Raw genomic sequence first — 22,336 nt, forward strand, 5'->3', positions numbered from 1 at the left:
GCTATGTAGTTACCCTGTGCCTGGAGGGATGGGGGAGGAAGGAACCAGCCAAAGAAGTAATAACACAGTGTCCAGAACTAGTAAAACCCAAGGTGGATTATCTACACTCTAATCATTCTCCCACATTACCTGATTCCTGATCCCTCCATGTATCATTGGGAGAGGAGCAACCTTTGGGGTGGTCTTGTTTTTGATCCGACATAACTGATACAAATATCTCCTCCAGCTAGGCTTTTCTGAGTGGTGGTGGGAATGACCATAGAGACAAGGCTGGGGCCATGAGTACTGCAAAGGACCCAGGAATGGAGCTGACCATCCAGTTGAGAAGATGAGGCAGGATGAAAAAGCATGTACAGCATTAGGGAAGTTGTCCTGGGCTGGGGCGGGGAGAGGTTAACTTCCACTGGTGGGTTTCATGTAGGTGGGTTTCATGTAGCCATGGAAAAAACTGGTTCTGTTGGACTGTGAAAGCCTGGGAACACTGGGAATGTGTTGGAGGAACAGAAAGGGCAGGGGAGGAGGCCACGCAAGCTAAGGAAGCAGGGCTAACTACTTGCTAATTAAATGACTCTACTAAAATCATACACAATAAAGACATAGTTTATAGATTGGTCACTTACCTTGTTTCTCATCTTTCCTTCCAGGGAAGAAAGAACATTGTGAGTTCTCAATCAGTGTTACTCATTTTCCAGGTAACCTTGAGACATCATTAGGTCCCTTTGCACCTCAGTTTGCACATCTGTTTAAAAGAAGAGAAATACCTGACTTTCATATCTCACCAGATTGTTCAGAGGATGAAATGATATATTGCATGTGAAAAATTGTTTATTCATTCATCCATCCATCCATCCATCCATCCATTCAAGTAACCACATACTGAACCCTTTGGGATTCCATCAAGACGTGAGGGGGAAAGGCATGGCCATGGAATTCCAATCAGATCGAGACCTATAACCAGTTCTATCAGGAGAGAGAACTAGACAATAATTACTGGAGACATTTGAGCATTGGCTTTGGAAATGCTCTCTTGGCCCCTAAACTGATACTAATTGTATTTCTTCTCTCTTTTCATTAACTTTTAAAAGGATAAAGTCTCAATACCAACTGAAAGGCATCTCATGTGAGAAAGTCAAATGGGATTGGGAGTGTACACCCCAAAGCTGGTCTCTGTGTGTGAATGCCCAGACAATGCCAGATGTCCTTGCCCCACAGCTGCAAGATGTCTTGCCCATATGCCTCTTCCCCTTTTGCAAGCCCAGCACTCTGTCTGAAGACGGGGGTGCTTGGTTCTCATTTCTCTGGGCAGAATGGAAGAATAAAATGGGGGGCATCACACTTTTCCTTGATATTGTGTCATCCCCGGTAGGCTGTGTCCAGCACCCTGAAAAGCCAGCTTAAGTTCTTTGAGGAAGATCCCAGAATGAAGTTTTCCTGCTTCCGTCTTTTTGGTTGATATTGGTCAAAAAACTGACTGCTTTGCCTGAGTTCACACCCCTCCCCTTTTTACCTGGGTTCTTAGAACAGGACAGTTGCTAGGTGCCCCTGAAGGAAGATTAGGAAGAGGTGAAAAGGTAAGGTCTGGGGCAGTATTTACTCTCCCACGGCAGCCTGTGTGACCAAGAGAATGAATGAGAAGACTACAGATAAGGTTAATCAACACAACATGTTCATTGCTTCATAGGGACACCAGTTACAATTGTATTAAACCCTGAGAATGTTTTTTGATAAAGAGAAAAATCATATGGTGTTTTTCATTGTTGAATTCCCTCAGAAAATCAGGCCTTTCCAGATGATGGTTTGACATTCTCTGTAAACACAATTAGTCTGGGGTTCCTGCCGCATGGTAGTAAAGATGCCTTCACAAAAGCAGGAGGGAGATTAAATGATTACATTAGCAGAGCAAATATATGTATGATAAAGTTTTATGAGCTCTTCTTCCAAGAAAAGGGCTCTGTAAAAACAATATTGTATTATCCTTGTTCCAAGGCTCAGGGAAATGTAGCCTCCCTTATTTATCTTGGCAGTTTGTGATCAAATTTATCTATTCATCCCTTTTTTTTTCAAGAAAATTCAAACCAAACATCATCATGTTATTAATATTATTTAGTGTTGCATCTTTAAATATCTTATTTTATATCATACATCCTTCTCTTTGAGGTGTTAACTCAAATTTTCTCTCAATATACAGCCAGAACTTATAGCAGCAAAGCAAACATTAAAATACTAATGTAATATCATTTCTTGCTGAGATTACGAGATTTCCTTCTTTGTGGGATTTTAACAGTCATTTCATTGACTCTCAGGAAATGGGCTGAAAGCTGACAGATGGGCCACATGATGCTCTGGGCATTATGGTTACCTTCTCCAACCCTTAGGGTAAAACCAGAGCTTCTGTCCACGTGATCTGGTAGTCCTTGCAGCCAGAGGTTTAGTCCTAGACAGATCACAGGTCACATCATCCTGTTCTCATTATAAATCCAAACTAATGTAATACTAACTAACTTTTTACATTAGGTAAAGGGAAAAGTGTACCTATATCACCAGTGGGTGAAAAGGAAATTATGGAAGCCATATATTAGTATAGGTCACCACTGGTCTTCCAGTTAGTTGAAGAAAACATCCCAAAGTGAAAGTTTTTGTTGTTTGTTTTGTTCTGCTGAGTGACAAGACAGAGCCTAAAGGATTGGGAAAAGGGTTATTCTAGGTCTTCCAGAATTTTATCCCAATAATTGATAGGGAAGTAACAGCCAGAATGTCATTGCTCTTCCTTTCTAAAAGGTGTGAGGTATTTCCCAAAGGCTCATCGTATTACAACATCATGGAAATCCTGCTTAACTGTATTTGTTTCCTTCTGCTGCATAACAAAAGACTCTCAAACTTAATGGCTTAAAACAACAATTAACATTTATTATCTCACAGAGTTACTTTGGGTCAGGAGTTCTGACATGGCTTAGAAGGGTGGTTCTGGCTTAGAGCCTCTCATGAGGTCAGATGACAGCTGGCATTACAGTCATCTGAAGGCTTGACTGGTGCTGGAGGATCTGCTTCCAAAACGGTGCGTTCTCATGAGCGGCAAGTCAGTACCAGCTGTGGGTGAGGCACCTCAGTTCTTCACCACCTGGACGTCCTCCACAGGGCTGCTCAAGTTCTCCATGACATGGCAGCCAGCTTTCCCCAGAGTCAATGACCCTCGAGAAAACAAGGCAGAAGCTAGATATCTTTTATGACCTAGCTTTAGGGGTCACATTCCATCATTTCTGCAAAATCCTATTGCTTATACAGGTCCACATATGTGGGCAGGAACTGTAGAAAATTGTTAATACCAAGAGGTAAGAATCGTTGGTAGCCATTGTGGAAGTTGGCCATCATATTAATTTGTCTGCGTTTTCAGCCTATCTTTAACCCACTGTGGCAGTATTTTCTCCAAACCTTGTTTTGTGGTTTTCCTCAAGATGTTAACAAACATTCGGCAAAAACCACCACCTACTCCCCCCTTCTCCCCCACGACGCATACATACCACCACTGCTACCAACATCAACCTCTCATGGTCAATAGAAACATGGCAAACTACATTTTGGAGATTCATAATTCACTTGACATAAAAACTCTGGAAAGCACTTTAGTAAGTAGATGTGTTCGGATTTCACTCAGTATTTCTTAAACTCATTTGACCTTGAATTCTCCTTCATAGAATGCATATTAATGTCTCCCCAAACACTACGCTCAGAAAGACATAATTTAAGAAATGTCTGTCTGCAGTTGTTTCAAATTAGGGCTAATCTGTTTTAAGTTTGCCTAGTCAATCTCCTAGGAAGTTTCTATGACTCTGATGTTTGTGGGGATTACATTGAGGTGTGGGGGGTTCTGCCTTGGTCACCACTCACTTTTCCTCTTCAACAATTCCAATTTCAATATTAATTGTTCTCTAGAGTTGACTTCCTAACAATCATAAGACTTCAGGCAAAGTCATCCAAAAAAGAGTTGGGGGTCATCCAACCACCAATTTTGTATTAGAAGTGTTTCTTTCTTGGTTGTCATATTAAGTTGCATTTCTTCTTTTTAAAAAAAAATATAATTTATTGTCAAGTTAGCTAACATACAGTGTATACAGTGCACTCTTGGGTATTTCTTCTTAATAAAGAAATGAGGGGTGCCTGTGTGGCTCAATCTCTTGGACATTCGACTTGATTTCGACTCAGATCATGATCTCATGGTTTGTGGGTTCAAGCCCCACATTGGGCTCTGTGCTGGCAGTGCAGAGCCTGCTTGGGATTTTCTCTGTATTCTTTCTCTCCTCTTCTCTCTCCCTCTCTCTCTGCCCCTTCCCTGCTCAGAATACATAAACATTAAAAAAAGAAAGAAAGAGAGAAAGAGAGAGAAAGAAAGAGAGAGAAAGAAAGAAAGGACAACATAGCATTAGCAAACTTCCTCTAGTATCTTGAGTTTTAGGGAAGCAGAATAGCATCATGGTCAAGTACACAGGTTCTGAGTGCCTTAGTTCACACCCCTGCTGCACCATACAGGACATGAGTAAGCTTGGATAAGTCCCTTTAACTTTTTAAAAACTTAAATACTTTATTTTTACAGAAGTTTTAGGTTCACGGCAAAATTGAGAGGAAGGTACACAGATTTCCCACATACCTCCTGCCCCCAACATGCATAACCTCCCCCATATCAATATCCCACATGAGAACGGTACATTTATCACAACTGATGACCCTTTTGACACAGCATAATTTGACACATCATAATCACCCAAGGTCTATAGTTTACCACAGGATTTACTCTTGGGTGATACTCATTGTATGGAAATTCATCATTATCATATTATACAGAGTATTTTCACAGTCCTAAAAGTCATCTGTGCTCCCCCTATTCTTTCCCTCCTTCCTCCTCACCACCCCTAGCAACCATTGGTCTTCATACCATGTCCATGGTTTTGCCTTTTCCAGGATGCCACATAGTTGGAATCATACTGTAGTTTTAACTTTTTTATGGCTCAGTTTCTTTAATTGCAAAATGAGAATGAGGATAAAACTTACCTCAGAGTAATTTGTGGGGACTAAATGATATGAATCCCATAAAGCCCTCAGTACTGGTACATGCCCAGTAAGCATGAGTTCTTGCTGTAAAGAAGGTAGTTCACTTGAAAAGCTGGTGGTTCTACATTCCCTACAAAGGACTTCCTATCTCTGAGTTGCTGGAATAATAGGGAAGCAGGTGGGAAAGAGTCTTGACTAGAAAAGAATGCAGGGGAAGCTAAGAGATGGAAAAAGAGCTCAGCTAAGGTCAGGAGGCAGGAGTGAGTCCATGGAAGGGATGGCCATTCCAAGGGATGGAAGGGTTATGAAGGGTGCCCCCAGGACCCAGATTTCCAGCAGTTTAGTGTCTTTGTCATTACAAAGGAATAGTGCAGCTTAGCTAGTGAATTGTAGAGTTAAAAGGTATGTCACAGATTAGGCAATTGGAAGACTCCCTTTATAGCTAAAAGAAAGAACTGGAGAGGGTAAGCATGCTGCCAAGACCCCAAACCTTGTCAGTCGTGAAGCCAGGCTCCTGGCACTGGCTTTGAGCTCCTTTCAACTTATGTGAATCTTCATGATCTGTTGTGAAGACAAAATTTTCCTGATAGTATAGCCTCCAAAGCATTCTCTCGAATTGATACTAATGTGCTATATCTACAAATCCATATTCTAACAAGTATCATGGGCCAGCTATGTCACAATAATTGGTTATTAGGACAGATATCTAGAGGATGTGATTAGAGCCTCAAAGTTGCCAAACCATGAAGGAAACCTGGTTCTATGTGCTGTAATGCTGACATTAGTTTTTGTTGTTGTTCTCAAATAAACTTTTTTGAGGTATAATTTACAGGCAATAAAATACAGATTGTAATCGTACAGTTTGGTGGGTATAGAAAAGTGTATACATCCAAATGACCATCACCTCAGTCAAGAACTGGAACATTTCCATCACCTGAGAAAGTTCCCTTTGCAGTAAATCACCTTCTCCCTGCATCACACACCCCCACCCCTGCCCCCAGGCCCAGCAAACACACATATGATCTAACAGTAGACTTTAGTCAACTGAAGTTGGAATAATTCTGACTCAGTGGCTAGTACTGTCCTGGTGCCCAGGAGTGAAAGGGCAGAGAGCGGGGCCTCTGTGACTCTGTGATCTACTTTGGAGACTGGCCTGGGAAACAGATGAGTTGCAGTGGTCTCTCATATGTTAATTAGGGCCAGAATGGCAATGGAATGAGATGGTTTGACAAGTCTGGAGATGACTATAGGCCGATAAGGTCAGGGAAATCTTGCAGGTGTGAAGGGCATCTCTGGAAGATGGCGGTGTGTGGGTGGTTTGGCGTGAGAAGGAAGGAATGGTGAGGAGGACAGGCAGCTGAGTAAGTGACAGCGTTGTGGGGTGGAGGGGCTGACCTCCAACATGTGCAGCCCTTTCACAGACCCAAGGAGAATGCCCTGCTGGAGGAGGCTGTGGGATTCCTGTTGAGCAGCTGCGAAGGACCAGTGAAATCTGGGATAACAGGATCAGATTGTTTCCATAATTATTGCATAATATAGCGTATGTTGCATTAACATACATTATTTACTAAATAAATGCAGGTTTTAAAAAATGTCCGACTATGAGCCTGCTGCCCTTTGCTTTTGAAAATGGCCTTGGTGCCTCTCAGTTCCTTGGCCAGCTCTCCTGGGCTTTGGGGAGCCCCAGAGTGTGAACATTTGCCAAGCCTCTAATGACAAGGCCCCATTAGAGTGCATGGCTGGGTTCCTGGAACCACCGGTTAGATGCAGAAATGGAGCTGGAGAATTAGCTTGATGCATGTTCTGCCAAGGAGGGACATGCATTCCCAGTGGTCGCGGCTCCCTGGAGGGTGAGGCAGATGGGAAGGATGTGTCTAGGTCATTAAAGCAGCGCCACAACCAGCAGGCAGGCTCTGAACACCACTCCAACCTACTCCAGTTCTGGGAAGTTTAGGAATCCCTGTGGCCACCGGGGCTTGCGCTGTCAGTAGCAAGGGACATTACGAAATGAAGAAAAGGAGGAGCAGGGGGGTGAGGCGTGTGAAGTCATGGACAGAATTGACTACCTAGCCTATGACAGGCACCGGGAATGGAGGGGAGAATCAGACACTGTCCCTGCCCTCAGTGAGGGGGGTGGAAGACAAATGGGGCCAGTTAATATCTTACGATTGGTATAAAGTGATAGAGCCCTGTTATGGGTTGAATTGTGTCCCCTTCAAATTCATATGTCCTAACTCCCCATACCTCGGAAACGTGACCTTATCAGGAGAAAGTCTTCACAGAGGTAATCAAGCTAACATGTCCTTTAGGGTGGTGCCTGATCTAATTCGTCTGTTTCCTTATGAGAGGGGAGATTTGGACACAGAGGAACAGAAGATGATGTCAAGGCACAAAACGATGGCCATCCACAAGCCAAGGGGAGAGGCCAGGAACAGCCCTCAGAAGGACTCTTCCCTGCCAACACCCAGATTTCAGACTTCTGGCTTCCAGAACTTTGAGACAGTAAATTCCTGTTGTTTAAGCCACCCAGCCATGCAGCCCTAGGAAACTTAATGCAGGCCCTACTGGAGGACACTGCAGGGTTCTATGGAGCAGAACGAGGTGTCAAAGAAATTGCCGGCACCAAGGAACATCTAGGCTGAGACCCGAATGACAAAGGAGATATCCAGTGGGGAAGAGAAGGGGCAGACTTGTGTCTGGCCCTGCAGGGTGGATGGGCTCACCAGCCTATAAACAAGGCGTGATGGCTAATTGCCTGTCATCAGTAATCAGTTTGACATGGAGCCAGCAAACCTCCGAAGTCAGGTTGGGGGTGAGGGAATTGGCTGGGGACTTTGGATTTCCGTTCATCAATGTCCAATCAGCAGGGAAGCTTTCTGAATGGAAACAAGCCAAAATATTTGCCCATAAAATTCCTTTCTGGACCATGTTAAATTGGAGATCCAGTAAAGAAGATGGGGCATTGGTTAAACAAAGGTAGCAGCTGAGATTTTTCTCCATTAAAATGCACAAAAAATGAAGCATCTTGGGATGCTGGAAGGATAATACTTGCTTTGCAAATGGGTAGAAAGAGAAGACTTTTAAAACTAAGAGTTTGGGCCTGCAGTTTTGTTTCTTGGGAAGGTCACATGAGGATGAGCAATGAACTTTCTCAGGGCCAATTCCTGGACAGCAGATCCTGTTTTATCGTTCAGAGAAAGGCAGGGTCTATTCTCCAACATTTTGTAGGCTGTTGAGAAGGGGAATAAATCTGAGACCGCCTTTAAATACTGGGTTTCAATTGCTTTCTTTCTTCCCTGGGCAGATATACGGGCTTGAGGTATGATTTAGTGCCCGAGCCCAAGGGACTGGTCTGCTTCTGCAAGATGGAGGCAGGGCTTTCCAATTATTTTTGTGTTTTCTGCCGAGGACGAGTCTCCATTCTCAGTAAAGAGACATTCAGGGCTGGGGATTCTTTCCTCGGGAGAAAAAGTGAGAGACCACAGTTACTGTTGGCCCCTACCACTCCTAGTGTGGGGACAGGGCCTATGTAAGGATGATGATGATGATGATGATATAAGAAGAAGGAGGAGGAAGAGGAGGAGGAAGAGGAGGAGGCGAATTGCTATTGCACTTGAAGGAGGAAGTCTTTGTTCTAATTAATTAAGCAGGTAACTAGGATCTAAGAGTTGATTATATTACTGGAAGCATAGGGCTTCCTGCTGTAACTGGACAGCAGGATCTTCCACTTGGCTCCCCAGTCTGAACTTACCCCCAGCCACAGTCACCTGAAAGAGAGGCATCCTCCCTCAAGGGAGGATTTGGGCAGGAAGGGGAGGAGGGCAGCATGTTCCAGATGAAGCCAGGGAGGTCTAGGTGAGAACTAGCAAGACATAACTGTGTTCCACGCAGGGACCCGGCTCCTGCCAAGCATGACCCATTGGATCTGTCTGGTTCTCCTTGATCTCATTGAGGAAATTAGCCACTCTTCCTCTGGCTGGAGCAGCACATGATGGGGTGGGGAAAGGACCTGGAGACGTTTGTTCCAATACTGTTCTTTTCTGTGTCTCTTTAATAACTATAATAGTTGAGAATGCCTCCTATGTACCAGGTATTCTGATCAGGATGTTATGTACTTTGTTAATTTCAGATGGGTTTACTTTCTGACAGGGGACTAGAAGCTGTGATCTTGCCAAGTCCTCTCCACAGTCACCGGCCTCCCTATGCCAAGCTTTGGGAAAGCTTTGCGCTAGTGATTGGCTCAAGGATGGGGACTGATTCAAGTTAGACACAGTCCTGGGAATTTCATTGGAACGTACTCTTTCTCAGAACTAGCAGCTAAGTTGTAGGCAGAGATTGCTAACTGTGTGGGTAATGTAAGCCTGGGGAGCTTGTAGGCGCCCTTGTGGAAAGGTCCAGCCTGGGACAAGAGCCAGGGCTGAGAAAGAAAATCAGAGAAGTCCTTCTGACTTTGTTTAAGCACTTGGATCCCATGCTACAGCCTGAGCTAGATGTTCTTCAGACTTCCAAATCAAGTGAGGCTATAGGTCTTACCTCCTTTTCTAGCTGGATTTCTGTTGCATATAATCAGAAATGTCTCAGCTAATGCATCTATGGATCTTTCCAAAGAAATAAACCATTGCAGACAGTTTATTGTGAAACTAAAGTAGAAAAAACACACCTAGTGAGATATAAGGGTTCTCTGAGCCTCTGTAACCAAAAATAGCTCCCCCGCCACCACCTCCAGGCTGAACCTGAGTCCCTGAAGATACCGCTATATTTACTCTTTTTAATTTAAGATTAAATGCCTTAGTTAACTGTAAGAGTGGTACCTGAAGGTATCGGCAGCTATGAATATCTTTGTTTGAGTTCATCGGTCTGGCTTTGGTCACTTATTCGGGGCGTGGAGAAGGAAGCCTTGAAAGGAGAGGGTGTGCTGAAGGCATTTTGTTACATGGGGAGGGGCTAGGGAAGGTCTAGGTTATGTGGTTGGGGTGACTAGGGAGAGTACAGAATACAGGAGGCATTGAAGACATAGGAAGAGCTGATGATGGAAAATACCAAAGGTTTTCTTGGTAGAGATGTCACAGGAAGTATAGCAAAGACGAATTCTTCCTGAGTCCTGGCTTTGCAATGGGCCACCCTAGCCTTAGACAGTACTGGAATAGACGCCACACAATACGTAATACTGAGAAAGACTGGGGGCGTGACCTGGGTCAGGCTCCAATGGGATTGTGGGTGTGGGTGCCATGGGTGGCTGGGAGATGAGCGTGGTCTGTGCAGGGCACTGGTGTGGCAATGGGTGTTGGTAGGCATACTTGGGGGAATGGATGTGGTCTGAGATAGGCCCTGTGTGTGTGTCTGTGCATGTGTGTGAGTGTGTGTAGTGCTGGTGGGGCTAGAATCAGGAGGGGGCTTGTCTTGGCGGACAGGCAGCTGTCTGCTAAGGGGCACTTCCAGTTGTAATTGAGAAATGGCAGTGCACTATCTCTCCCAGAGTGAGATGATAGTAATTAATTGTTCATTGATCTCTGCAGGTCAGCTAGAGGTCAGGGAAGTTACTCCAGTGGCCTTCCAGTTTGCCAGGCAGCCGGGAGCCGTGGTTGAGACCTCAGTGGGAACCGTCCTGTGCCCTAAACCCTGACGAAAGGTGACAGGATAATTATGGTAACCTTAATGTCTGTTATTACAAATAATACACAAGTGAGCCATTCAGGAAAACCATGCCAGCACCATCTAAGACTTGGGGAGGAGGAGGAGAAGGAGGAGGGGGAGGAGGAGGAGGAGGAGGAGGAGGAGGGAGAGGGGGAGGAGGCGGAGGAGGGGAAATGTGTCTGACAGTGGATATTTTTCAGCATGGAGCAGAACCCTGCAGTATGATCGTTGTTACGGTCACTATCAAAAGCTCAAGTAAGTGTCCATCTGGGTATGAGGCTGTGCCTCATAGATCTCATTGCTGATCTATATAGGTGATTGCAGCCTGAGACAGAACTCCCACGCAATCTGAAGGGCACACACACAGTGAGTGGGAAAAATAAGACTAGATCAGGCCCCAGCTCTTCTGCAAAGGCTTCTCCCATCTGCCACATTCTCCTATTCTCTGATATTCTCCAGCACATGATAAGGGCATGAGTTTTCATCTATGCAATGTCTTCATTCAACAAATATTGATAGAACCCCTCTTTTGTGCCAAGCTCATGTTATGTGTATATTCCTGCAGAGCTTATAAAGGTCCCAAGCTATCATTCTTGTCTATGTCTTCCCTCCCCAATGAGACCGTAAGCTTTTGGAAGGCTGGAACCATGTTGGATATCTTAAACAACAGCCATTTATTGAGCATATATATTGTGCTAGGCACATGGCACATCCATAATGCATCCATAATAGAGTCCACAATGCTTAACACAAGGGCCACACATGTACTAGTTCCTTAATAAATATTGACTAATGAAAAAATATGAAACCTGATTGTTGCATTGATCATGGGGGTAGTGAAGGGTGGGGCGGGGGTGCTATGGTGGTTCACTCCTTTCTCCAAGATGAAATTCAACTCATCCTTTCTAGTTTATCTGCACTTGGCTATGGGGTGAGATTATTCACAAAGTCTGCAACTGTGTGAATTTTCTTCATGAAATATACTATCTTTGAGTTATGTTTGAGCTCATAGAACCATCTTGTCTGCAGTTCAGAGGCATAACATTTTAACTCAGAGGAGAGCGAATGGTTCAATGGAATAGTGTCCAGTTTCTTTCCAAATGTTAAGTTTTCTTTCTGTGCACCTGAACTTCTCTATTGGGCAGAGTTGGACGTGGCTGCCTTTTGCAGCTTTCAGATGCAATATAGCTCTCTCACTGCAACAACGCTTCATCCCATCCATGCTTCCACTCTAGGGTCACCAACCATCACCCAATTCAAAGGATGCCTTTGGAACACAGTGTGGTGAAATCTGCTCTTTTTCAAGCTAAGACCCCAGGCTCCAGGGGTTTCCTCCCACCTCTTTGGCTGTTTTTTTCAGTCTCCTTCATGGGCTCCCTCAGTGATCTTCCATCTGACCTATGTGCACATAGCAATGGCTGCCTGTACATCCTATTTCCAGACAGATGTCCCTCCCCAGTCCCTATTTCTTTGGACTTCTTGGACAGAAATCTCCACCTGAATGTCCCATAGGCACCCCAAGTTCAGTAAATAAAAATTGAATGCATTCTCATCTCCAAATCTGCTTCATTTAATGAACGGGATCTTCATCCATGTTACCCAATCTAGAAGCCTGGGAGTCATCCTGAGCCTCTACTTCCCCTCACTCCTCACCCCCAGTTGCTCCCCAGGCCTTGTGATAAACATCTCCTGAGTTATCTTCTGTATCACTATTATATTTTTCACCTGCAGGGCCACTAACAGAATTTAGTCCTCACCTTCCTTGTAGGTCATTGAAATGGCCATTTACATCATCTCATTTCCTTCCTGGTGGCCCACTTTCCATCCATGTTCACCCTATCATTAAAGATTTTGTAAGAAAAGCAGATTACGGGTCTGCCCTCTTTAAAGTTGGCCAGAGTTTTCTGTTTCTTCTAGAAGGTCAAGAAACCTGTGATAATCTGCTGCCCCAAACACTGTCATTCCACATGTGACAGCCACTTTGAATGCTTGGCTCCACACTATCTCACCTCCATAGGGAGCTGGTTTCGCTTAGAGGTCCACCCTCCCCACTTAAATGTGAGCTTCCTCCAGGGGAAGGATTTGCTTTGTTCACTGGCTTTTTTTCTCTTAGCCCCAGTGCGTGGCACATCACAGGGGGCTCAGCAATTTGCAGAAAGAAACTAGTTCTGACTGTCTTTTCCAGAATGTGTTCTACTTCTCAGATTGTGCCTTTTAAAGCCATCTAAAATGTGGCAAAAGTTAATTTTGCATTTGGTTTCTTCATGCCCAAGCAAGCGAGAACTTTCTTATCCTGGTATTTACCTATTTATCTATGATATATATACCCTGAACTCTTTAAAATGATTTTCCAAAATGTAGAGTTTTGAAGGCTGAAGGGCTGGACAGAAATCATGTCCTCTCCAAAATGTCCCTTCCTCTCCCAGGTATCAGGCTCTTTTTAAAATTAGCTTCTGAATATGAACGACCCAGCTCTTTAAAGTTTAATGTCCCAGCCATTTTAATTGTTTCTTTCAAAGTACAAAAGAGCAGCTGGGCCACCACATCGGCACTAATCACTTGCCAACTTTCCTTTTTACAAAAACAGCTAAGCTCTTTCTGAGATTTAAAATCACTCCATCTGAGACCCCGGCTTGGCACCTACCTTTGCACTCACATAAAAGGAGCCTCATTTCTGCTTTTAAGAAATGTGTTGCAGAAGCAATTTTTGATTTTTTTCTTAAAAAAATATAGTAAAGTATAATACAATTTTTAGTTATTCTTTTTCTTCTCTTGCCCTTCTCTACTTGAATTGTCCTGAGACAGTGTTGCCAGATAAAATACAGAACACTCATTAAATTCGAATGTCAGATAAACAAAAAACACTCCCTTAGAATGCCTATGTCTCATGCAATATTTAGGATATATTTATATTAAAAATTAGTTGTTGTTTATTTGAAATTCAAGTTTACTGATGCCCTGTGCTTTTATTCGCTAAATCCGTCAACTCTAGCCTGGAAGCTTCCTGTTTCTACCAAATGGATAATGCTAACTTACATAATGAACAGTATTCCTAAAATAAATAAGTAAATAAAATAAAACTAACATTGGGTCTGGAGATATCTCATCACGCACACACACGCCCACAAGCTCGCTCATCCCTGATAAACAATTCCTTTCTTGCCATCAATCTAGTAGGATAAATGAATGTAATTTCTGGAATCCTAAACAGTCTTTTATCAATGAACTACGCGCACGTCCTGAAAACGTACATGTTTTTAGGAGACTCGGGACCCAAAGGGAAAAAACGGCACAGTCCCTGTCCTGGGGTCACAGTCTAGCTCTGGTGCAGCAAGAAAAGAAAATGATTTATCTTAGTTGCGGCTTAGTACTTAGATGAGTACTGAAGAGGGTGGCAGCCAAGGGACAGAGCAAGAGGAGCCGGTCAAAGGGTGGGGGCGGGAAGAGGTGTGCATTCCCTTTGTAAACCGCAGGACGCCCCCTCCACCCTGCCCCTCCCTCCCGGACTCCGGATCGCTGGCGGGGCGGAGTCAGTGCCTGTCAGAGGCACGCCCCCTGGGGCACTATTTGGCCTTGGGTCTGAAATTGATTCTTTCTGGATTTCAGGGCAGCAGCAGCAGGCAAGAGCCCCTGCTGTCACTTCCAAGACTTTTATAGACTCTGACAGCAAAGGAAAGCTCCCTGTCTTTTGTCTTTTGTATTCTGTTTGTGTTCGGCCTCTAATCCACGTGGGGAATAACATGAAGGGGCCTGAAGGGGGAGGGGGGGTTGTTCCCTGGGCTGTGTGCAGACAGCGCGATCCTAGGAGGAAACTGTGAGGTCCCCTTGCCCCCAGGCCATCCTTTTTGATTTACACAGTCTCTCTGGGATCTCCTTTGGAGGAAAAGCTCTCTGGGCCCACCACCTGAGATCACCCAGGGTGTGCATGGGGTCACGGGTTGGGAGACCCAGAGAATTCCAGGGCAAGGGTGCTGCTCCCAGCCGCCCCCCTCCCCCCAGGCACTGCTAGCCTGTTGGGGGAAATGAGTAAGACAGGCAAGTGCAGAATCAGAGTTACAGATGTTAGTGCCTGTGGCTTCAGAGCAGGGCTGATGCCTCAGGCGTCTTCGGAGGACAAGAGGAGTTAAGATTTGGAAGGAAAGCTACCAACCAGATGGGAGCCAGTATGGTGCCCTGGAAGGCGGAGGCAGAGGAAATGGAAGAAGTCCTATGCATGGCCAAGAGCAGTTGGGGTTCCCGAGTGCGTGTTTCGGAGCGTCTTCCACTTCAGTCTCAATGGCCCCGGATGCAGGAAACTGAGGGGCAGCTGTGGTTGAGGGCTCCTGAACCTTGGGTGAATCGCATCACTAGGAGGGCTTGTTGACCTGCACGTTACTGGCCCACCCCCAGAGGTTCTGATGCAGCGGGTCTGGGGTGGGGCCAGGCATCTGCATTTCCATCAGGTTCCCAGGGAGGCTGGGGCTGGATGCTGCCCCAGCTTCCTGGCACTGGCTGTTTCCCAGACTCCTATTGGGCATAGAAGGTAATATTGGTGAATTGCCTATTTTCATTTTGTTTTGCTTGGCAGGAGGGGTGGAGGACGAAGATGGTTTTCCTGGTTTCTTTCTTCCATTGGCTCAATCTTTGGAACTTCTCTTATTTCTTGGGTGCTACACCTACCCTCTCATCCTCACCACCACCATTGGCGTCCCCTCTCCCAATTCACAGATACCCATGAGGATCTAGCAGGTCTAAATCATTCACAGTAGTCTGCTCTGCTCATCATCCCTCCAGTGAAGGTACTACTGGCAGATGAGAGTGCCCGATTTGGACAGTTTCTTAATGAAGCCTGAGGCTTAAATAGGTTCTTCCTGCCTCCCTCCCTCCGCCCCCCGCCCCCCCAATCCCTTGGAACGACTTGGAATCACTGGAGTCCAAATAGAAAGAGCAAGGGAAAAGTTCACTTAGGTTTGGGACTTCAGACCTGTCATCGTCTACAGATGGTCCCAGTATAACAGGCAGGTGCTAGGACTGAGAAGAGGAGTCATGCAGTGGGGTCTCCCCACGGAGGGGCAGGGGGGTGTGGAGCATCCAGCTCTAGGCCCTGGGAGGTGCTTGTGTTGTTGACTGGTGAACACATTAATAAGGGCCCTTTTTATTGATGTTTCAACTGCATAGCCTTTGCGGCTTCTTCTAATTTTTCTTTTTCTTTTCTTTTTTTTTTTTTTTTTTTTGGCCATGGTTGTAAAAACCATCATGCCAATACATTACCCTGAAAAATCTGGAAAGGCACTGAGAGTGGGGAAGGAGATACTGAATGGTCACATCTGCTGTGATTTGGACAACATGGAGGAGGAGGGCTTGTCTCTGCTTCAGCAGGAGAACCTTGGAGGCCGAGCGGCATTGCATGGTCTGGAAACCACCAGCCGGGGGGCTGTAAATGGAGGCTCTGATCTGGTGCAGGTCAGAAGGGATGAAGGACAGCGGCCTTACTTGCAGCAGCACTAGAAGAGGGGGGAAGACTTCTGTGAGCTGTCAGGAGTGCCATTAGTCGCGGTGGCACGGCCATCTGACAGGGCTTAGGGTCTAGGTGTGTGGGGTCAGGTAACCCAAGCCCCAGGGCATATTCACAGCCTTCCTGGGGGCAAGACAGGACAGGGGACCCCATTACCTGCTAGCGGGCAAGAACGCCTAACACTAAGAGGTCTAGATTCAACGTAGCCCTCAAGCCCTCAGCTTCTGCCAAGACTTCCGCCCTCTCTCCCCTTTCTTTGTTCCTCCTTTGCCCTCCACTGTCCCAAAAGGCAGGCAGCCTCCTGTCCTCTGGTGGAGTTCGTAGCAGGGCTGCAAGGGGGTTGATGAGAGACAGCATTGTTTGCTTTAGGACTAAAATGGATTATATGTGGGTTTCTGGATCCTGTTGCTAATTTCAGACTCTCTTTTTATATTCCCTTCACGGATCATAGACGGAACATGGATTGAATGCAAACGGTGGGGAGCCACTGTCATTCTCCAAGTGGGAAGAGTCGTGTGTGGGAGTGGGGGACCTGAATTTCCGGCACAGCCATCTACACAACCCCACGTGTGACCTTAGGCAGCTCACAACACTGCCTCCCAGTTTCCTCGTCTTCCTGAAATACTCACCTGTGGCTCCAAACCAAAGATGAAAACCATCTCAAGAAAGCTACCACTGAAGTCCTACTTTGTGACCTGGAGGGGTCAGGGGAGCCCTCAGACTCTCCCTCAGGAGCATGTATTGATTTCTTAAGTTGGTTCACTGCACCGAAGAGATGGTATCATTGAGACCAATGGTTGGATTTGAACGGCGGAGTTTTAAACCCGGGACTCCAATGACTGGGTTTGAACGGCTGGACATCTGCCTGGGAGCCCTGAGGGTGGAGGGCTAGTGAGGGAGCTGGGGGGTCAAGGAGCACCTGGGACTGAGATGGGTAATTGGGTGCTGAATGGTAAGTGGATTCAGCCCTCTTCCCTCCTCCTTCATGGTTCCCATGGAGGACCCTGCATGTGGGAGACACTGTCTACCCCATAACACGCATTGATTCTGAAATTTCATGTTCCTTGTTTTTATTAGTCAGCACACAAAATTGATAATGGAGAGTCTAGACAACCACAATGAGTGGATGAATAATTCCAAGAAAAATTAAAATATATATACATATGTTTGGATAGCCTGTAAGCTTATTATGGGTAAATACATGATTCCTTTTCCACTTTTTCAAAGATTGAAAATAGGCCATGAACTCTGGCCCTTGAGCACTTCCAGGGCCTGGGAGGCTCAGGTTGGGAGGATAAATTTCTAGATTAGAATCAGGGAGGGGGATCCAGAGTGGTGCGTGAGGCTCCCATCTGGGCTGGACAGCGCGGGGGCTCCCGCGCCCTGAGCTCACCTCGAAGCTTCCCTACCCCATGGTCAGTGCAGGGCCACCGCTCCCGGATCCTCCTGGCAGCCAGCTGGCAGCCAGTCCTCCAGACTCATGCTTTTTCTACCTCGTCCCATGTCTTGGCATCGGCTCATCTCCCCAGATCCCTGACACAGGCTAATTGCTTGTAACAAAACTTGGCCTTAAAAATGTCAGGCATAATGGGAAGGGGGAGGAGGAGGAAAAAGGGAATCAAAACAACAAGAGGAATTTGGCAGAAGCCACCACAGAGGGTGCAGCCTCCAGGACCCCTGGGCCAGCCAGGTTCATTAACTGATCCGGATTTAGAAGGTCACCACCTTGCACAGCAGTGGCTCCAGCCCAGCGGCCCCCAGGTAGCAGCTGTCATGAGAACACCTTGGAAAGGGCAGGGAAGTGTCAGCAGGCCCCACTGCACTTCGGAGAGCTCCGAGGCCTGGCCAGGGTCTGCCCTCCTCCAAATGCCAAAGTAGAAACATTTATTAAGCCAGTTCCTTCCAGTCCACTGGGTCCACTGCTGACAGGAGGCAGGCTCCTTTGGAGGCCCGGCCTTGATTCTAGGAGGCCACAGGGCTCCCTCCTGACCATTCACCCCCTGCTGCAGCTGCTCGGATGGGCAGAGCTAGAAGCTAAGAAATGGGAAGCATGACCATGGATTTGGCCCCAGAAACCCTGTTTTTAGTACTTTGCTTATTGCTGTTTTTAGACCTCTCCTTTTCAGTCATTTAAAAACCAGTAACAATGAGATTTGGCTTCTAGAGTGTTTGCACTCTTCAGCTGAAAGGTCTGGCTGAGGGCACTGCCCCAGGCAAAGTGATGCTGGGCTTCCTGCCCAGCTGTGGGGCCTCCCTTGGCCTTTCCGCCCCTCTGGCTGCAGAGCCCCACTCCCTGACCTCCTCCACCCCAGCTCAATGCTGCCCTTGGGCTGTGTGAGTCCCCATGCGGGGCCAGTGTGCGTGCGGTTTCTGGTCCTCCCCTTCCAAATATCAAAATCAATCATTTATGAGGTCAGCTCCTCGCCTCTCTATCGAGGTCCCCTTGTGTGTTCAGAGGCCAAACTTTGCACACAACTAAACCCACAGAGCTTGTGTTCTGGGGTCCCAAACAGGCAGCCTGGAAGGAAAAAAGCCAGATGGCCTGGCTTCTCTTCCTGTCTCTGCACCTTCTAGCTGTGTGACCTTGGACAAGTCACTTCACCGCCCTATACCTCAGATTCCTCATCTGTAGAGCAGAGAGTAGAGTACCTACCCTCATGGGATTCCTGTGACGAATAAGTAAGTGAATACAATGTAAAGCACTTCGAACCTTGCCTGACACACAGTAAAGTTGATGTGAATATATTAGTGTCACAATTCCTTCATTTGCTGTTTGAAATCTTTGTACTCATGCCCTAAATGACGGCTCTTCTTTCCCTAAAAACCCACTACTGGGAGAGGATCTGAATGACCAGCATCATCCAGAGGGGGTTACTGATCACCTACTATGTAGGGTTAGGTACTGTGTACACAAAAAGGAAGAGGTCGGATGACAGCCATTGCACCTCCCAAATAGAAGTGGATTTCCAACTGAGGATGTTGGCAAGCATTTGTTCCAGAGAGTTCCATGGGTGGTGGATGATGCCAAGGGCCACAGCCAGGCCCTCCTGACCACAAATGTGGTGTTTGGGCTGCTTTTTTATAAAAGTGAAAGAAACTTAAGAGACATATCAGTTAAATCCAATATCTGGACCTGGTTTGGATCTTGTTTGAACAAAACAACTATAAAACCACATTTTTGAGACAAGTGGGAAAATGTGATCACAGGCTGGTTGTTAGGGGGTGATAACTGTATTGTGTGTCATTTTTCAAAAAGTCTTTCTCACATCCGGATGGCCAACAGGCACATGAAAAGATGCTCAACGTCACTCCTCATCAGGGAAATACAAACCAAAACCACACTCAGATATCACCTCACGCCAGTCAGAGTGGCCAAAATGAACAAATCAGGAGACTATAGATGCTGGAGAGGATGTGGAGAAACGGGAACCCTCTTGCACTGTTGGTGGGAATGCAAATTGGTGCAGCCACTTTGGAAAACAGTGTGGAGGTTCCTCAAAAAATTAAACATAGACCTACCCTATGACCCAGCAATAGCACTGCTAGGAATTTACCCAAGGGATACAGGAGTGCTGATGCATAGGGGCACTTGTACCCCAATGTTTATAGCAGCACTCTCAACAATAGCCAAATTATGGAAAGAGCCTAAATGTCCATCAACTGATGAATGGATAAAAAAATTGTGGTTTATATACACAATGGAGTACTACGTGGCAATGGGAAAGAATGAAATATGGCCCTTTGTAGCAACGTGGATGGAACTGGAGAGTGTGATGCTAAGTGAAATAAGCCACACAGAGAAAGACAGATACCATACGGTTTCACTCTTATGTGGATCCTGAGAAACTTAACAGGAACCCATGGGGGAGGGGAAGGAAAAAAAAAAAAAGAGGTTAGAGTGGGAGAGAGCCAAAGCATAAGAGACTGTTAAAAACTGAGAACAAATTGAGGGTTGATGGGGGGTGGGAGGGAGGGCAGGGTGGGAGGGAGGGCAGGGTGGGTGATGGGTATTGAGGAGGGCACCTTTTGGGATGAGCACTGGGTGTTGTATGGAAACCCATTTGACAATAAACTTCATATATTGAATAAATAAATAAATAAGTAAATAAATAAATAAATAAAATTATAATAGGGAAAAAAAAGTCTTTCTTAATTAGAAGTATACACTTAGATGCTTGTAGATGAAATGATATAATGTCTGGAATTTGTTTTTCCAGCTTATTGAAGTATGATCCGCAAATAAATTGCATATATTTAGGTTGTACAATGTGCTTTTTAAAGGTATATAATGTGATGACTTCAAATACCTATACCTTGTGAAATGATTACCAGGATCAAGTTAATTAACATATCCATCATCTTACAGTTACCTTTTCTGTGTGTGTGGACCTTTTAAGTGTGACAACCTTTAAGATCTACCCTCTTAACAATTTTCAAGTATACAAGAGAGTGTTATTAACTGTAGTCACCATGCTCATGGTACATTAGATCCCCAGAACTTATTCATCTTGTAGCTGAAGTCTGTACCCTTTGACCAACATCTCCCCATTTCCCCCACCGCCTCACCCCTGGTACTACCATTCTAGTCCTATTTCTATGAGTTCAACTTTGTTAGATTCCACCCATAAGTGACATCATGCAGTATTTATCTTTCTGCATCTGGCTTATTTCATTTAGCATAACGTCCTCCAGGTTCATCCATGTTGTTACAAATGGCAGGATTTCCTTCTTTTTTATGATTGAATAATATTCCATTGTATATCTACACTGCATTTATCCATTCATCCTTTGACAGGCACTTAGGTTGTTTCCATATCTTGGCTATTGTGAATAATGGTTGTAATGAACAACAAACATTGGAGAGCAGATATCTCTTCGAGATACCGATTTCATTTCCTTTGGAAATATACCCAGACCCAGGATTGTTGGATCATATGGTAATTATATTTTTGATTTTTTGAGGAACCTCCATACTGTTTTTTATAGATGCTACACCATTTTTGCATTCCCACCAAGAGGTGCAGGGTGCCAATCTCTCCACTTCCTCAACAATGTTTGCTGTCCTCTGGTTATTGTTGTTGTTGTTGATGATGTTTGTTGATGAAGATCAACAAACAATGATGTTTGTTGATGATATTGTTGTTGATGTTGTTGATGAAGATGACCTCTCATTCTGGTTTTAATTTGCATTTCCCTGATGATTAGGAATGTCGAATTTCATATACTTGTTGGCTATCTGTATGTCTTCTTTGGAAAAATGTTTACTCAGGTCCGTTGCCCATATATTAGACAGATTATTTGTTATTCTGTCATTGGGATGTAGGAGTTTCATCTGGAATTTGCTCTATGAAACTCCCCTAGGTGATGAGGAAGAACGTAGATAAAAAAAGATTGATCCAACATGGATAATTATTGAAGCTTGGCGACAGCTACAGGGGGATTTATTTTACTTTTCTCTCTTTTTTTGGAATCAGTTTGAGAATTTCCATAATAAAAAGTTGACACAAAAAGACAGTGAACCTCATTAAATATAGTCAACTGATCTCGGACAGAGGAGCAAAGGCAGTCTCTTCAAAAAATGGGCTGGAACATCTGCATATCCACATACAAAAAAAAAAAAAAAAATGAATCCAGACATAGACCTAACACCCTCCGCAAAAATTAACTCAAAACAGATCAGAGACCTACATATAAAACACAAAGCTATAAAACTAGAAGATAACAAAGGAGAAAACCTGGATGACCTTGGGTGTGGTGATGATGCCTTTTAGAGACAACACCAAAGACACGATCCATGAAAGAAATAATTGGTAAGCGGAACTTCACCAAAAATGAAAACTTCTGCTCTGCAAAAGACAACACCAAGAGAAGTAGAAGACAAGCCACAGACTAGAAGAAAATATCTGCAAAAGACACATCTGATAAGGATGTCAGCTATCCAAAATATACAAAGAACTCTAAAAACTCAACAAAGAAAAAACAAACAACTCGATTAAAAAAATGGGTCAGAGACCATAACAGATACCTCACCAAAGAAGATATACAGATGCAAATAAGTGTACAAAAAAGATGTTCCACAGCATAGGTCATTAGGGAAATGTGAACTAAAACAACAATGAGATGCCACTATGCAGCAATTAAAATGGCCAGGATCCAAAACACTGA

The 22,336-nt window shown here is 45.0% G+C and overlaps 1 long non-coding RNA gene across 1 annotated transcript in view; it reads right to left on the reverse strand.

Moving 5' to 3' along the window:
* Positions 1-2,886: 2,886 nt before the first annotated feature.
* Positions 2,887-22,336, reverse strand: part of LOC109275679 (uncharacterized) — a 249,988-nt gene continuing 230,538 nt past the window's right edge. The window contains exon 3 of the long non-coding RNA XR_002084309.1: positions 2,887-3,189. This is a non-coding gene — a long non-coding RNA (uncharacterized LOC109275679). The remainder of the gene's footprint in view (positions 3,190-22,336) is intronic.

This window comes from Panthera pardus, unplaced genomic scaffold (assembly GCF_024362965.1).
Source record: "Panthera pardus isolate Hobbes unplaced genomic scaffold, ASM2436296v1 HiC_scaffold_15, whole genome shotgun sequence".
In the NCBI taxonomy this organism is placed as follows: Eukaryota; Metazoa; Chordata; class Mammalia; order Carnivora; family Felidae; genus Panthera; species Panthera pardus.